Source organism: Calliphora vicina, chromosome 4, assembly GCF_958450345.1.
Source record: "Calliphora vicina chromosome 4, idCalVici1.1, whole genome shotgun sequence".
NCBI classification, from domain to species: domain Eukaryota; kingdom Metazoa; phylum Arthropoda; class Insecta; order Diptera; family Calliphoridae; genus Calliphora; species Calliphora vicina.
The window spans coordinates 89,526,846-89,547,067 of record NC_088783.1 but is presented as its reverse complement, the minus strand read 5'-3'; positions in this window follow the sequence as shown (position 1 = coordinate 89,547,067).

Sequence of the window (20,222 nt, the reverse complement as noted above, 5' to 3'; positions counted from 1 at the left end):
ATTTGCAATTAACTAACTCACTGTTTATAAGTCGGAAAATTTATGTTTTTATGTGATGCCGGATGGTAAACTTTAATAAATTGGTAGTAATGTTTTTGAACAAAATATGATAAATTTTTTATTTTTTAAATGCAAAAATGATAGAATCTAAAATTCATATTTGTCTCGCAATCCAATTAATGCAAAAACACAATGAAATATTTAAAAAAGTCTTAATAAACTAAAAATGTTAAAACATATGGCAGTGCTTAAAATCTTATTTGCAAATAGTGTCGTTAATCAGGAATTGTTTTCGTGAGTTAAGCTAGGTACTCTGTTCAAAATTTCGTGCGAAATGCTGTCAAACTACATATAAAATATTTGGAATGAAATATATGCGAAATAATTTCGCAAAAGTTGTACTCTGTTTTTATTGTGGAAAACATGTGAAATACATCTGGCAACCTTATTTTTCCACACGAAATAACATACGCAGCACTTCTTTCGCACGAAATTAAAAGCAACAGCGAGCTGTCAAACTGCATATAAAATTTTTCGCATGAAAAAACCATGATTTTTCGCAAATATGAACAGAGTACTAGGCTTTAGCTATTCGCAAATAAAAAATTAATTCATTGTTTATGCGGCAAATTTTTCTAAATGCAATGGCCCATAATCATAGTCAATTACTAAAGTCGGTTCTTTTTAAAAACAACTTTAAAATAAAAACCTGCTTTTTATTATTTTGCAACCATAGTCAAAATTAAAGTATGTTTTAAATTGAACCGATTTTAACTGGGTGCCACCGCAAATGTAGAAAATGTTTTCATACAATATACAACAAAAAACAGACAAGTGGCAACGCTGAAAAGCTGACATACAAAATTAAAAAAAAATTAAAAAAAGTAAACAATAAAAGTAACCGGGACATCTAAAGAAAGAAAGTTGTTTGTTGTGGAAAAATGGAAAAGATAAGATTAATATCATAATTACGATATTTTGTTACTAATTTTATTGATAACTGTTCAATAATTGCAAAATCTCTACCAATATCAAGGCGAATTTATACAAGGTGGAGTCAGTCAATCAGCTGATTACTCGTTTTTCGCTTGTTTGGTTCTAACAACTGTCAAAGCTTGTTTTTATACTTCAATATCTACATATTCTAAGCTAATTAACAAAATATTTATATTTTGCATAAATAAGTGAAGGCCTCACTATTCAATTATCTACACTATATTTAGTTTTAATACATATTTGTTTAATTTTTAATTTCTGTTCTTTGACATTTGTTAAGACCATTTGTTGTCTTTGTAGAACTACCACCACCTTGTATAAATTCGCCTTGACCAATATCTTGTAACTTAAACATTTTTTACTTTGTGACGAACTTTTTTACTCGGCGAAGAACAGCTGATGCTGTTGTTAAATGAGTTAAAAACAACTTCAGCTAGTTTTATATTTAGAGTCGACTTCAGCGTCAGAAGTATAATTTAACTTTTCTATGATAGACCTAAAGTCCACTCTTAAGTAAAGTCGAGTTTAATTCTCTTATGTCTTGTTTCATGTGTTTGATCAAAACTACATCATGGGTTGGTTTTGTGTTCACACTGTACATATTTATTTGCCATATTTGTTTAATCAAATTACACCGAAATACTATCAAACACACAAAGGGGAAAATATATTTGTCTTGTGGTCACATTTATGGTAATATTTGTTCTAAATAATTATTAAATAAAGTTGCAAAACAACTTTAATTTCTTTCATCAATAAAAAAGACATTTCTAGAAAGTAAAATATTACCAGATTTTGCTTTACAATTAAAAGAATTGTGAAATTTCAGTACTTTTATTTAAACGTCAAATATTTTATGTTTCTAGTTTGAACATAAAATATTTTTGCATGGCAAACAAGAAAACAGCTGAATTTGTTCAAACAAATTTATTTGCCGATAAGAAAACATTCTTGTAATGTGACCACTAAACAGCAAATATTTTCCTACATTTTGGGTAATTTTTTATTTGATCTTGCAATTCATTTGCAAGATCAAACAGCGTCAAATAACAGCTGTTGCATCATGTGTTATCGCAAAAGTAGTGTTGCTATATCTTAAATTAAAAATCGCTAAATAATGAAAACAAATCGGGAAAAGAACACAAGCTTGAACAATTTAATAATATAATTATTAAATGTTTATTTATTAAATTATATTATTATCACAATTCATAATTGAAATAGAATGGAAATGTAATTATGTTTTATACTTGAAAAATATTTGAAATATTAAATATTTTTCAAACAAAAAACATATGGCTTGAATTTATGTTTCCTTTTTACTGGAGAATGCTATTGAAATAAAGTGTAATACAACTGTAATTCAATTGCTTGACTATAATTCTTCTGCAGTAAAAAAAAATTAAACAGATCATACCGTTTAAGTATTATTTTTTAATTACAATCAATTCATACTATTTATGTATGTATAAAAAATGTTCTTTTATTTTAAATTCAATCTGTATAAAATGTCAGTTAATATTCCATATGTACATATGAGCAATTTTAAATTTTGAAAATAGACAAAATCCATGTATAAATAAAAAATAATCAAACATCAGACTATGTTATACCATGTTCACACGACGGCATTATTCGTCATTCACGCTCTCATTCGTCATTCAACCCCCAATTACGAACTGAATTACATGATTCGCCATACAAAATTTCAAGTGCGAATTACCTTGTTCGTACGTAATTCAGTTTGAATTACCTTATGAATTACGAACGAATGACTGTCATCTCTAATTTTTATCGATTATTTATGTATCAAAATCAGCTGTTCAAACAAAAATGTCAAAACAAAACAAAATAAAGAACAATATTTTTGTATTAAATAAATAAATTAAAAGAAAAAAAAAAGTCTGATTAAAGTTAAAGACACGCAGCTCTGCCATTCTTTCAGCCCACACCTCTAATAAAGTCCGCTCGCTGCCCTGGTCCCACTTGCTTGCACTTTTTCTTTTTTCTAATAATGAAAATAATAATTAAATTATATTTGTTTAATTAATAATGCTACAATTTTATGTTTTTACCTCTTTTATCCATTGCCAAATTAAAAATTTAAAATTCGCACCAAACAAACAAAAAAAACAAAACATGTAAACAGAAGAAAAAAAACAAGAAGAAATAAATAAATGTCAAACCTGAATTACGTGTAAACAGGTTGATTCGCAATCGTAATTCAAAACGCGAATTAAGTAATTCAGACTGCCGTGGAAACATGGTATTAAACGTATAAAAATATAAATCGCATAAAATTGCAAAAATCGCAACATAGACTTCATGTCTTCAATTATTTTTTCTCCCAGTATGTCATCCTATGCTGAATGACTTTTACGTGAAGAAGAAGACTTCATTTATTTATGCAATTATTTAGTGAAAATAATTTAATTAACAAATTTTAAAGAAATATTGAATATACATATATTTATGTTAAAAAAAAATAGTGAATTTGTATCTTTAATTTAGTACCAAAAATATTTAAATAAACTCCTCTTATTTTTCTGCCATACTGAGCAAATAATTTTCTGTTTTTCTCTCTTTGATCAAACAATTATTTCATGAAAGTATTTGATATAGTGTGACCACACGGCAAATAAATTTACTGATTCTTTTTCGTAGCAGTTTGGTCAAACAAAAACGTGAAAAATTAAATTCACTATATGATAACAAAATTCATTAAAACTTTAATAAAATAATTGCTTTAGAATTCGAAATAAGTGCTTTAACCTTAAAAATATTTGCAAGATCAAATTATATATTTTTTAAGTATTTATATAGCTAGTGGTCACACTTTGTTTACATTAAGAAAATATTTTGTGTGCCGACAAATAATTTTGTTTGACTAAAATCATCTGTTTTGTTGTTTGCTCTAAATTTTATTTGTGGTCAGATTCAGGCAATGAAATATTTGACGATAAACGTCAAATATTAGCTGTGTCTGACCGTTTAGTAATCCAGATATAGCTCAAAAATCGAGGTTGACCTAGTTTCGATTTTAAATGGCGACCGAGCCGGAAGAATTTCGGAGATATTGATGTATGAATCGTGTATGTAAGCAAAAAAAAAGCACAGCAAAAAATATGATATTGCATATTTTTGGTTGCCCTGCTGATTACGCTTTAAAATGACACACTTTTATTGATACATTTGTAATTTATATGTATTGCCCAGCAAAAACTTCGCTTACAAATGCTACAATGTCCTTTTAATAATGTCTTTTTTAATAACTTACTTTTTAAGTAGTAAAGTCTAAAAAACAAAATAAACAAACAAAACAAAAAACTGTTACTTTTTTTCAATTTCCCCATTTTTTTTTATTACATGTTTATTTTTAGAAAAACAGAAAAGAATATTGCATTACTGTGTGAAAACCATTATTTGATGCACAATCAAATAACTAAGCAGTGGTGTAGTGAGCACAACGGCAGACTACCAAACAGAAGGTTGCAGGTTCGAATCGGGTCTGCGACTTATTTTTTTTTTTTTTATTTTTATGTGTAAATAAAAATTCTATAAATAACTCTACTAACAAAACAACTTATTTCTGGCCAAAATATAAAGGATTACTTTTGGGACATCGCGAACAAAAATAATGACTTCTTACAGTAGAAAAATAAGTAGTTGAATCGTCAAATTCCCCTTATTTTTCGGCTTATTTGTAAGAAAAGTTTTTGCTGGGTGTTTTTGTTAAGAATATCTAAAAACAAAACAAATTTTATCAACTTTTTTGATTTCAGTCGCTTTTCATTGATTATTTTGATATGAGAGCTTATAAAAATATATATCAATGTATAAACAAAATTTAGTTCTTAACAAGAAATGGTTTTAATTTTTCAAATCGGATGATAACTGTAAAAGTTATTCAACTTTTCATTAATACCTTTTTTTAGTATTTTCTCCCCCAGCACATATGAATTAAAAAAAAAAACTATACAAAAAAGAATATTTGTAAAATTTTTAATTTACAAGTTAAATTTTTTTGAACTTTTTTCGAAAAAGTTTAATAACTTTTGCAAATATAAACCGATTTTAATTCGTAATGTCACATTGTTTCAAAATAACTCAAAATTTTGAGGGTGTTTCAAAATCTTTGAAAACGGTTTTAGTATGTCCTCACCTAGGCCTATAACCCCCATTAGGTAGCTTTTCAAGTTCTGACAAAAAGTGTCATTTTGTAGCAGAATGTAATTATTGGAATCGTAAAAGATATTTTTATGTAAAATTTTTCATATGACTATTTTTATTTTATGTTTAGCAAGAAACATTTGAATGAAATCTGTCTTAATTGTGTTCGATATTTTGATAAAACTGGACTGACTGTGGGTCCAAATTCAAATCTTGCTGGATAATATTATTTGGTGACTTTCTTCTATGAAAAAGTCTCTGTTCGTGGAACACAAGATTAAAATTAAAAATGTAAAAAAATAAATATGTATATAATATACATATATAATGTACATATTATGTACATATGTATATATAAATTTCTCTTTAATCTGAAGACACGCATTTTTTATAATTTGAAATGCTTATATTAGATATAAATAGTCATAGACATTGAGGGTTTTCAAATATTTGAAATTGAACGAACAACAAATTATGGCAATCTGATCAGCCTCGGTTTTCTTGGTTATGAAGACTGTTATCTGAATATTCTATCAAATAAATTCATGGAAAGTACCAAATTAAACTCAATTAAAATGTTGGCGGAATTCATAAAAACTCAAGAGTTGGACTAAAGCTGCCGCTTAGGAGTAGGACGTAATTAATCATGCCGTTATGAATATTTTTACCCAATAAACCAAGCAATATTAAAACGATATCATCTAGACATAAACTATCATATATGATATGGTTTGCGTATCACAAACGATAGTATTTGCGGACTAACGTGAACTTTATTTCGCTAAAAATCCCGAAAGAAAAGGCAACAGCATACACCAATCTTATTTTTGATCTTATTCGGATCACATGTACATTAGGGCGATAGGCGATTTTTTTAGATTTCAAAGTGTGCCGGCTGGATTATTGTGACTAGAAGTGAAGTGCTCAAAATTTGAGCCAAATCGGACAACGATTTCGGGAAGCGCATCGAGATCAAAGGTCAGATATACATATGCTAAATTTTACTATTCATATGAAATAAATTTTGTGAAACTCCTTAACTTTCTGCATTATGTTACAGAAATATGTAGATTTATTTATATTAATGAAAATTACAGTAAAGTTGATGGCTCATTTTGACCCCAAGTTAGGGTTGCCAGCATGGCTGGACTTGGCTGGATTGTCCAGCTTTTTTGATGCCTGTCTAGTTTCAAGCTAAAATTTCATTTGTCCAGCTAAATTGAAATTTTCGACAATAATATCTATATTATATATTACATCAAATTTAGTTACTACTAATTAGTACACAGTAATAACTTATGTATGTATTTTTTGAAGAAAGGAAAAAATAAATACCAAAAAGTTTTATGGGAATACGTGTCACGTGGAATTTCTGATAATGATGTCAATGAAAAAGAATGTAAAAGTTAAGGATTATCAGAAGCATTTTTGTATTTTATGCAAAACATAATACAGAAATTGCATTCAACTATTTTAGCTCTTGAGATTGATTCTTGTACAGTTTTAGAGTTGCTAGATATAATGACCGTACTTATAAATAGCCTCAAAAGTAGAATAAATAACAAATTTGTTGGCTCCAAAGTTAACAGTATTTTGAAAAAAATTTCGCTTAATGAACAAAAAACTTTTAAGACTGAAGTAGAAGACCTTTTAAAAACAGCGGTATGCTATTTAGAACATCGTTTTTTTTAAAAAAAATAGCATTTTTAAATTTAAAAAAAAATAATGTTTTCTTTACAAAATTTACAAAAACTTACGAAAAACCTTCAAATATCTGAAGAAATAGATAACTATAAACTATACATATATTGATTACAGCAGCCTTCGTGAAGTTTATAAACAAATACCAAGAGATTTGTCAAATGATATGGTCTGATTTTTTTACCAAAGGTGAAACGAATGAATTCGAGAATTTAAGAAAAGCTGTATGTTTCGTATTTTCAATACCAGTAAGCAAAGCTTTTTGTGAAATAATTTTTACTATTTTAAACAATCTTTATACTAAAGAAAGAAACCGAATGTCATTCGACCTGAAATATTAATACGAAAAAATGAATAGGAAGTTTGTAAAATTTTTCAAAATTGTTTACAAACCTCTAGGTTTGGAATTGGCCAAAATCCGTAAGCTCAAAAACAAAATAAAGTGGCAGTGTTTTTAGTACTTAATAATATAAATACATATGTATATGACGGAATGAACCGAACAAACCTAAGTTTAGTTTAATAAATTTTAAGGGATGAAATGAAAATATTTAATTGTGATTCAAAATTTTTAAATATTAACACACTGAAATATTAAAGATTTTGAAACACCCTCAAATTTTTTAGTTAATTTGAAAAAACTGTTTTACGATAGGTCGTAGTACTTTAGTACCTCTAACTCACACATTTTTAGACCGAAAAAATGTAAACAGTTATGGAAAGGCAAAGAATTAAGCTTTCATAAAATGTATACATAAAATGTGTTTTCTATGAAAACCAATTTTTTTTTGCACAATGTTTTAAAGAAAATTGTATATAGACAAAAACGAGACATTACCTGTTGAAATCGGTTTAAATTTGCAAAAGTTTGTAAACGTTGTCGAAAAAGTTCGAAAAAAAAATGACTTGTAAATTAAAAACTCTACAAATATTTTACTAAAAAACGTATTAATGAAATGTTGAATAAAACCATGTTTTGTTAAGAACTAAATTTTCTTTATAAATTGCACATAGGGGCAGCTATATGGTGACTTGTGGCGATAAATGAAAAATGCGTTTCACAAAACAAATGATATGTCATTGGAAAGGGGACAGTTTTCTACATATATATATATATATATATATATATATATATATATATATATATATATATATATATTCCGAGGCATCGGAATTTTGCCAACCTGCGTTTTCTTCAAAATATCGGTTTTTTGCGAACCGGTTAATTTAAAATTTGGGACTAAAATCAATAAATCTCATGTTTTGGTGCATTTTTTATATTTATTTTTATTAGCTTAGTGAACAAAGTTCCTTTTCAGAAAGAAACAGTCTAAAATCCATGATTTGAAATATTTTTGAAACCTGATAATGGAGTTTTATTAATTATTTGGTGAGATTTATAATGACAAATAATCACAGTTAAGAAGAAGTGCGTTTGCATCTTATATGTCCTATTTTGGGACTTGTAACATTTTCTGTTTCATATCAGAAAGTCGAGGTGATAATAAATATTAAAATGATCAAATATTTAGTTAAAAAATTGATTTAAATTTTTTGGTTGAAATTTAATGAAAAACCAATATTAAAACAAGTATAATATAATAGTAACATATTTATACTAAATTCCATTTGAATGAGATAATTTTGAAATTTTTATTTTAAATGACTGATAAAATAATTAGAAAAATTAAAAAAGAAAAATTCCATTTTTTCCAACCCACTTTATTTTGTTCGGTGGGTTATAATATTTTTCCATATTTGAAATCTATAGAAAATTCCCTTTTCAATAATACCAATAACTTACATCAAAACCCAGTGCTTGATTTATCGCCCCTTTTAATATATCTTTGCCCCTATGTGCATTGCTATACATTTGTATAAGCTTACATAGCAAAATAAGCAATGAAAGCCACTTAAAATAAAAAAGTTGATGAATTTTGTTTTCTTTAGATATTCTAAACAAAAACAATACTTATAACTTACAAATATGTACATATATCAAAAAATGCACGACATTTTAAAGCGTAATCAATTTTCTTCCTAAACCCGTTAAAAAATTAAAATCGGACAAAAACAGACTGGTCGATAAGTTGCCGAACATCACTTAAAACGGTTTTTTAGAATAACTTCTGAATTTGAGAGTGTTCTGAAATTTTTTGACACAATTTGCAATGTACTCAACAAGACCTATAACTCACGCTTTGTCGTTTTCCAAGTTTTATTCTCACTGTAGCACCGTGTAATAAATATACATATATGTTGATTACACAAAACCAAAATTAACATTTTCTCAGTAATTTTTTTAATGTCCAGCTTTTTAGACCCCAATGTCCAGCTTTTTGCAAATCTGAATCTGGCCCAATAACTATAACTATACTTTACTATAGACTTAAGGTATAGTTTTCGCATGTTTAAATAAAATCAGCCCAAATCAGCTATCTTTCATTTAGAAATTCCAAATATTGAAAAATTTTACTTTTGAACTTCACGATTAAAATTATCTGGAATATAATATTATGAGTAGGTTTTACCATGATATAAATAAATTACAAGGTGTTTCATTTATAATTTTTTGACAAGAAAGGGGATTTTTGAAGTCTATTTTAATTGTAAATATGCAGGGAAGCGTTGCCACATTTAGAGAAAGGTTACAATACTCTAATGTACATATTTTGTTGCAAATGTTTGAATTTTTCAAAGATTGCGGCTTTCGTATGTTTTCAGCTTTGAAAAATTTTAAATGAAATTACTTCTCTGTTTGAAGTCATTTTTTAAATGTTTGTGGTTTATTTTTTTTATTTTATTGGAAGCAAAATATTTGAGAACGATATTATGATAATATCGTTTTCAATAATAAAATATAATATTTAATCGTCCCCAAAATGTAATATCGTTGTTACTATCATAGTAGTAGTAGTGGTATTGGAGTAGTATATTGGAATCTCAATCAGCATTTTTGTGGAAAATCAAGTTAAAAACAAATCTGCCTACACTAATTCAATTGTAGTTGTATTACAGTTTTAATCAATACCATTTACATTTTTTTTATTAAGTGGCGGTCGCAATTTGCTCATTATACCCTACACCACCATAGTGGGGAGGGTATGATGCGTTTGTGCAGATGTTTGTAACGCCCACAAATATTTGTCTAGCACCCGTACGTCGTCTGTCCATGTAAACCTTGTGCGCAAAGTACAGGTCGCAGTTTTGAAGACATTTCGATAAAATTTGGTACATATAATTTCTTCGGCCCAATGACCAAGCCTTTTGAAACTGGCTGAAATCGGTCCATTATTTCACCTAGCCCCCATACGAATGTCCTCCCGAAATTGGACTTTATCTGTTTAATTTATACACCCAGCGAAAAAATTAACACATCCGTGTACAATCTGACACCATTCGGTGTCAATAGTGTATCAACCCCGTATGTGTACAAATTGTACAAGAACGGTGTCAATTTGACAACGAAAAATTATACCATTCCGTTGCCGAATTGACACCATCCGTTGTCGATTTGACAACGTTAGTGTATGATTTTATAACAGACCGTTGACAATTTGTCACCGTTTGTGTACGATTTGACATCAGACCGTTGTCAATTTGACACCAAAAATTATCGACTTGAAACCGTTTGTGTACGATTTGACACCTGACAATTTTTCCTTTCTATTTTTTTGGTAATTAATATAAATAACAATATCTTTATTTTTTACATCTTTTTAATACAATACATATAAAACATAAATATAAAATAAATATAAAAACTATAACTTTCCATTTGGAATGGTATGTCGTCACTGAATTTGGTGGTCTTCTCTGCCTGGATCTTCACTGCCTGGATCTTCATCTGCATCAACACAAATTCGCAATCAAACACAATTACACTTTCTTTTATATTTTGGTTCTTAAACCATGTATTTGCATCACTATTACTCTTTATTATTTCTTAAAATATTTTAAATTTTTTAATGTAAATAATATTAAAACACACTTATAAAAAAGCAACTCACGTTGAAATGCGTCGCGAATAATTTAAAAACATTGCGTTGTCGATTCGTACCCGTTTGTTTACAAATTGTAAACGTACGGTGTCGAAAAAAAGTGACACCGTATGGTGTCAAAATGACACCAACCGTTGTCGATTTTGCAACGTCGTTTTTCCCTCAGTGTGTATGTATCTCCACAAATTTCGCTCCAAATAAGTTTTATATATACGAAATTCATGTCACCAAATTTAGTTACGATCGGTCCATTATTGGTCACAGCTCCCATATAAGGCCCACTTCCGAAAATCACTCACGAATATAAATTATTGATATTTTAAAAGAAAAATGTTTTTGCTCATTTACTTAGTGTAGGGTATTATATGGTCGGGCTTGACCGACCATACTTTCTTACTTGTTTTTTAAATATGTATATTCTGTTTATACGTTTAAAGGACTACATTAGAGTACTTCGATTAACGATATGCAGTCAAAAATTTAAATGCTTTCAAACGATTTTAAAAATATTTTTTATTCAGTCGTTTGTTATTTTTGTGAGCTACACTCTTACAAATGCATGTAATTTATTACTATAAAGTAAGTTTCCATGTAAAATTGCAAAATATGCGTAAATTTAAGCACAATATGTTTATCAAAATCAATTACATACTTTTATCTGCAAAAATACAAACAAAATTTAGTATTGTGAATGTTTATAATATAATAGGATAAATAAAAGTTTAAAGCTAAGTACTCTGTGAATAGAGTACTAAGCTTTACACACAAATTGTGTAATCTTACTTTAAACGTTTAATATACAATATGTTAACATTTTACTTCTAAAAAAACAAAAAGCGTTTGTTATTAAAAAATATTTGAATTTACACGCCCTAAAATTACAGTAGGAGAAAAGTTACCTACAACTAATGTATAAGATTATTTTTAAAATACCTCTAAAATTATGATTTTCGATCAAGTTACGATTTCAATATCATATAAATAATAAAATACAGTTACCATAATAGTTTGAAAAACATGCAACTATATTTTTTCTGAGTACATGGGAGATAAGTGGGATCCCAAATGTACACACAAACATTCATTTGGTTCACAATACATAGTGCAAATATCTCCTGATTTTGCTCGGATCTTCTAAAATTGAGTATACCATTGTATTCTACAACCCAAAAATTAACCGAATGAATATTACTACGTTTGGTATAGTTTGATTTGTTCTAAAATTGATAATAGAACTGGAATATAAGAATTTTAGTTTAAATTAAAGTCATTTAATCAGTTCAGATTGGTAGAATTTATCCCTGAATTAAAAGACAGCAATAAGAACAAATGCCAGAATATTGTTAATATAGTGAGCTTAAAAACTAATTTTACAATATTTTTAAGCTCAGTCCATGTACTGGTTATTGTGGATTTATTGAGAAATCATTTTGGTTAGCAGCTAATTTAGAGTTCCGGACATGTCAACTGGAAGCCTTGGTAAATCTCGAGATACCGGTAGAAATACTGGAAAAAGTGTATAGTCGTCGCCAACATTTTAACACATTGACTGCCAAAACACATTGCTGGGGCCCACAGCATTTTCTTTGTGTAATCTCTTCGAAAACGTCAATATTGAAATTTAGGCTACTGTCAGTAATATTTACTGCTTAGAAACAGATTTTTTTTATAAATAAGAGGGTCTTACAAAATGGCGAAAAGGATTTTTTATGGGATACTGAGTTAGAAAAAATGCTCAGTACAAGTTCAGAAAGTGAAGATTACAGTTTTGATGAGAAAATTCCAGACAACATCGAAAAAATTCTTAAAATCCAGCACTATTGTCTGACATGGCTAGAGAGAATAAAATTCGTGTCGGACATATGTGTCCGATGTGGCGTAAACCGCATAGTGCAGTGTCACACATATGTGTCCGACGTGGCAGTCAATGTGTTAATGAAAATATGTTTTAAAAACCGCCGACTCAAAGTGTCGCCATTTGAGTTTTTCGTTGCAAAAATCATAACTTCTGAACTGAATGAGATAATCAAAAAATTTAAAAGGCATATGATAGACAATTGATCAGCTTATGAAATGAGTGTTTGAAAATGGTTCTACGCCTTTCAGGTGCCTACTAATGGGTTAGCAAAGTTGAAATTTATGGAAAAATCAATTTTATGGGAAGTAAAATAAAATATTTTTTAAAATTTTTGATTTTTTATGTTTCTTTTTGGAAAAAATTTTTTGTTGATTTTTCCTGGTTATCAGGCCTGTCACACATTTCGTTCGGAATGGTTTCAATTCCGTAGTTTTTTTTCCGATCGATTTCGTTTTTGGTTCTTCAGATTCCGTGTAATTTGTTAATTCAAAAAATATTTAATAATTCTATATTTCAGATTTTAATTTGACAGCGTTTTATATATTAAAAGAAAAGTGAAGTTTTTGATTCAGAAATTGATTAAAATTTTAAGAAAATCAAATAAATACAAACAAATATCAATTCCACTTTGAAATCTGAAAGTGGTTTCATTCCGAAAGAAATTTTCGTTTTACTTTTTGTGAAGAAGCAAATTACGGAATTAATTCCACTTTCGATCGGAATGGAATTCTGTGACAGGCCTGTATATGTCACTTTTGGAACCATGTCTTTTTCAAAATTTTATCTCGAGCAAAAAATGGAGAAAGTTTTTGCAATAGGTAAAGGAATAATCAATGAACTTATTTTGAAAATATGGAAAATATAGAAATTGACAGTTTTTATTTTATTTTCCATCAAAGTTGAGAAATATTGAAAAAATGGATAGCAAAGCAAATAGTACAATTTTGTTTATTCTTTTCTTAATTAATAGATCTATCAATTGAAAACTGAAAATCAGTCAACTTTGAAGGGCTACATCTTCTGAACCCAAAATCAGAATTTAATAAGTAGGTGGCGGATTTTCATGCATTTATTATTGGAAAATATGCGCCTAAAATATGCTTCTTATATTTTTGTGCAGAAACATAAAATAATTAAGTATGGATTTCGAAATGTCAAAAAAAATACACAACACTGTTGCCAGCAGTTAGAACTTTTTAAATTATACCAGGAATTAAACAATTAAAGTTCTAAAACTATTTTTAAAATAACTTTTCTTCTGAAAAAACGATGGATATTTATATTAATTGTAATATCTTGGTATGAATACTTGTTTAAATCCATAGAGCTATATTGCTATATTGTGACTTTCCTTTTAAAATCATCAATAATGTCTGATCACTTGGCGCTGACTCCAATTTATATATTTTCGTGCTATTTGTAATGCAGAGAGAAGTCAATTGGTTACTTTATACATCCCATGTAATCTAACATAAAGACAATTGTCACTTAAGTGTCTCTATGTAATCTATAGTGTATTGACTTTAAACATTAATTGTGTAGTGCATTTGTCTCTAAGTTATCCAAAATCACTAGTTTACGACAGTCTCGTAGAACTGCTTGGAAATGACTGTCAGGTGCGGTTACTGTGTAGGTGAAGTTACAAAATCTTTCGATAACGAAATCTCTTATAAATCAAATGTGCAATGAAAACAAATATGAATGTTTTCGATACAATTAATGAATTTTTGATACTTAAAAAAACTAAACTTTTTTGAAGAAAAATGTTTTGAAGTGATAATTTTCAATTACTGATAGAGAAATGAAGAACTTAATGCCAGTTTCTCGATGTCGAAAGAAGTTAGTGGATAAAATTTACTGCTATTTCTATAACAAATTCGACAAAAAAATTTTTGTCGAAACAATGTATTGCCCATTCTACGGGCGCCACTGTGCGACTATTCGAATAAATATGAACATATAAATCTTCATTTCAACTTTTTTACTGCGAGGCTCTCATATTTTACATCTGTGTAGTAGTACATTCTAAAAGTCGGTAACTGTAGCTATTTACGAAAATAATATATTGGTGTATTGTGTAAAAGGGTAGAAACCAAAATTTAAGGATAAACTAGGATAATCTAATGTGACAAAAGTGTTTGTTGGACAGATTGTTAGGTAAGTTTGATTTTGTTGTATTTTTTTTATGGTAATGTTTGAATCTATGTATGTGCGTATGTGTAAGTACATTAATATAGTGAAAAACACACACATTTGCGATATGTTTAATAAATGAGACAAATATGTTTATACTCGTTTGTGTACATGAGCATACAAACAAATGTAATAAACTACCAGATATCAAAAATTGTGAACGGGTTGTTTGAAAACCTATAAATAACTGCAAATAAATCAAATCCCTCAATGCGCAAAAATTCGATATGTTACAATTGACTTCACCGATGATCCTGCCATAAATACATCGTACGTACACAAATCTACTCACTCAGGATACGAGTCTATCCAAATATGCATGAACAATGTGTATGTGTGTGTGTGTGACTACTAACATAAAAATAATTTTTTTTAAAGTAAATTCATACAAACAAATATACATACATAGATATGTTTATGTACGGATGTATCTATGTTCGTACAGTGACTACATGCAGACACACAATCATATGATTGTTGTGCGGATTCGAAGGTTACCTCGGTTTTGTTGTTGCTGCTGTATGGTCGGTCGGTCGGTCGTCTTTCAAAACTTTATCCCCTTGTGTTGAGTAGTATCCTTTTGTGTAAACATAGTTGCAGAAGAAAAGGAACGAAGAAACCAAAGGAAAGGGTAATGCAACGACAAACACACACACATGCACACGATAAAACCCTTTTGCCACTCATCCATCCCAATCGCGTAAATATTTATGTGTGCATGTGTGTACGTTTGTATCTATTTGTGTGTAGTGTGTTTCCTTTAGGCTGCGAGTGTGAAATTTTACAATAATTTTAAAAAATGGGATTCAATTTAATCAATATTTTTGAAATGTTTGTAAGTAGTACGTCTATCCCTCTATTGTATGCTGCTCTCTAATTCATTTCAATCCATCCAATTCTAATGGACATTAGATGCATTTCACAATACATAGTTTTAATTTTATTTATGATTTGATACAAAGGCGATATGATAAGCCTGGGAATAAAATTGAACGTATGTTACAGTAGAGCAATGTGGTGTGAAAGGGCATGTTTTGCGGATAGATTTCCTGCTGTTTTAATAGATCACAAAGTTCGCCTTTTATTTTTGCTTTATACTCCAATATCTGTCTCTCTCTCTACCTGATGCGCTTTAATTATCTGATTAAAAATGAAATTGCGAAATACAAACATTTCTAAGCTGATAGATGGATGAACGAACGCTCATAAGAATACAGCGTGAAATTATTCTTTTATTACTCTTTGACAATTTGTCACAGTTTTCAAATAACTACACTACATATGTATGAATGTTCATGTGAGCTGAGTAATTCTTAAATGTTATATGCTTTCTTTTGTAAAGTTTTTGCAATATTTTTGTAAACAATAATTTGCATACAATTTAAAGTAAATCAAAAATCGTAATAAGAGAAGTTTTCCAAATTACGATTGGAATTTCCATTTGCAGTATTATTAAAAAATAAAGAAAAAACAGCTGAAAGCTAAATAAATGTAAAACATGTATTCGACATAACATAACCTAATATTATTTCCGCACAGATAAAACAGAAGCCGAATTACAGCATTCGATATCGAGTAAAATTTATCGTAATTTTCTTATTCGAAATTATTAGTACATTTTATAATAATTTCGATATCGAAATCTTTTTTCGATACGATAGCTCTTTCGATAACGAATGCGGTAATTCGGCCCCAGATTCGAATATATCCATCGATTTTTGTCGATATTAGAAACAGAAAATCAATTGACAAAGAAGAACTACGATTTAAATAACTTAATTTTTGTCACCCCAATTAAATTTTTTCAGTCACAACAGAAAAATTCGGCAATTTAGACAGAATCATTTGATTAAAATTAAATTCGTTTATCACAACTAAAAAAATGATTATTTAAAACAGAAAAATTAACATTTCGAGTAGATGAACTAAATTTGATGTATTGAATTTTTCGGTAAAAATTGTAATTCAGTAAATATTGTACAATAATTATTCAGATATATTTAAACGATTTGTATTTTTGAAATTGATTAATTTAAAAAAAAGTAATTTTCTAAGATTTACACCTAATTTACATTTCATTCAGACGTAAAGTATACATATCGAGCCATTCCCGCAAAAATAGCTCAAGCTATACATGAATAATATATTGTTTTTAAAAGTTATAATATAATTATTAGACTTGTGCTTAATAGTTCATTTTAATGACCGCTCATTTTAGTTCATAGTTCAAAAATGAACTAGGTAGCTCTTCTAGTTCAATCGCTCTTTTTGACTTTTGAACTATCTATTTATAAAAAAAAGAAACGAGTAATAAATTTCTTATATTAAAATTACCTCTCTGTTCTGAACTAAAACAACACATATGATACTGGAGCTAAAATGCTCCTTTGGTTTTTAATTTCCTTCAGTTGCCGTATAATTCTGAGAACAGATTCTGTCCATTATGACCCTTATTTTTTCGGCATTATGTCAGAATTCGTATAAAAAGAAGCAGGAAAAGCAACAAAAACACAGAATAGCGACCCTATAATTCTGAAAGGCTATGTTGAGTAGATAATTTTTGTAGAATAAACTTATAGTCCAGCTGGTCTGAATTTTTTTTACAGTGGGTCAAAGTTTTACCCCCATATGCATAAACAATTTTTAAATTTATAAAAGGTTTATAAAACAAAATTTCCATACAAAATCTGTTTTATAAACCTTTGATAAATTTATAAACTGTTTATGCATATGGGGGTTAGTTTTTAGATCGAAGGGTGCATTATATTTACTGAAAAAAAATTTTGTAAGTTAATGTCTGAGAGAATTCTTATTGTCAGATTTATATTGTGGAATTTTATGGGGATTATTTTTGTGGAAGATCTTAACCATCTATCTCCACTCTTTAGGGGTCAATTTCGAGAAAATCAAGAAAAGTCCTTTCAAAGGACATTTAAGAATTAAAATATTCTACTAAAATTTTTGTCGGAAAATTTCAGTGGGGGTCACCAAAGATACTAAAGTTGTAAATAAAGATCTTTACGCTTAATACACGCCACCACGGGGCTCACATTTAAAAAAAAATTGCCAAAAATCGAAGTATGATCCGAATGAGCTGAAATTTAAAATATAAATAGTCCTTAAGCAGGTCTACAAAAAACTTGAATTTATATGTGAGAATGACAGCAAAAACAGATTAAGCGCCAAAAATTTACTGTTATTCTGCTGATATGATAAAGCAATTGGATTCATTTTATGCAATGGAACAAAATGTGTCTTCATACTAAATTTTCAATGCCCCATGGTTATAATATAATGGTTATATAATAAGAAACAAAGAAATTCACGATGATTTATCAATCAAGATGGTTAAGAACGAAATTAGGAAATATATCGAAAATTACTTAGATAGGTTAAGTAATCACTGTAATCCATTGGCCATAATGCTGTTAGATGACACCAACGAAGTTCGTAGACTTAAAAGAAATCACATATTGGATTTGCCATTTCGTAACTAACTATGTAACTAACTATATGTATTATGTAAATATTTATAAAATTATGTACATACATTATTTAACTGACGATTATGAAGATTATCTTCAAGCTACGACAATCTGTTTGGATGATTGCTACAGAAACCTATTAATTTCGTCGATATATTCACCTCCAAGGTTTTCGATTACTGAAAACAAATATGAAAATTTTTACGTATCACTAGGACCCCGATTCCTGGCAGCTGGTGATTATAATGCTAAGCATACTCACTGGGGATCAAGACTTGTAACCCCGAAAGGTCGCGCTTTGTTTAATACAATTTCTAAATTGAATTTGAATGTGCTGTCGAGCGGAGAACAAACATACTGGCCTTCTGACCCAAGCAAAATACCCGATGTCATTGATTTTGCAGTTACAAAAAATTTACCAATGGAACTAATGCAGGTTAAATCTTTATTAGAATTATCCTCGGATCACTCACCCACCTTCGTTACTCTATTGAACCCCCGAGAAATAGTATCCCCGACTGGTCACTCTGCAATATCAAGCACGAAAATAACGAAATTGGTTGAAATATAGAAAATATATTAGCACACACAGTACAGAAAATATATCGCTAAGAACACCAGAAGATATAGAAGAGTTCGTCGAGAGTGGCAACTCAACAGATCCCCTCAACTTAAACTGACTCAATTAATAAATATCTGGAGAACTTAGATGCCACCCAGTACTCAAATTACTCTCTATGGCGAGCTACAAAAAAAAATTAAAAAGACCTGTTATGAGCAGCGAGAAACGAAACTGAAAAAGGAAACCTGTTTGTTAGTCAGATTATTCAAATTGCATTAAGAATAATCCTATTTATACCCTACACCACCATAGTGGGGAGGGTATAATGCGTTTGTGCAGATGTTTGTAACGCCCAAAAATATTGGTCTAACACCCACCTTAAAGTATACCGATTGACTTAGAATCACTTTCTGATGTCCGTCCGTCCGTCTGGCTGTCCATGTAAACCTTGTGCGCAGAGATGCGATCAAATTTAGTACATATAATTTTTTCGGTCCAAGGACGAAGCCTATTGAAAGTGGATGAAATCGGTCCATTATTTCACATAGCCCCCATACAAATGTCCTCTCGAAATTGGACTTTATCGGTCATAAATGTTTAACTTATATATGTATCTACACAAATTTCACTCCAAATAAGTTTCATATATACAAAATTCATGTCACCATATTTTGTTACGATCGGTCCATAATTGGTCATAGCTCCCATATAAGGCCCACTTCCGAAAATCACTCAAAAATATAAATTATTGAAATTTGAAAAGAAAAATGTTTTTGCTCTTTTACTTAGTGTAGGGTATTATATGGTCGGGCTTGACCGACCATACTTTCTTACTTGTTTTAATGCTATATTACGCCTGGAATATTATCCACCAGAATGGAAGGTTTCTTTAGTTACAATGATACCTAAGCCGGGAAAAGATCACAGTAAAGTAGAATCAAATATATCAAAGATATTCGAAAAACTGTTAAGCACAAGTTAAAGCCGATAGTGAACCATTTTGATTATATTCCAACTCATCAATTCGGATTTCGAGAAAAACATAACACCATAGAACAAACTCACAGGTTGATAGAAATCATATCCAAGACACTTGAAGAAAAAAAATATTGTTCTGCACTCTTCATCGACGTTTCGCAAGCCTTCGACAAAGTATGGCATGAAGGATTATCGATAAAAATAAAACAATATTTAGCAGTGAACACACACAAGCTTCTAGAAAGTTATTTAAGTCATCGAGTTCGTTCTTAAAGAGG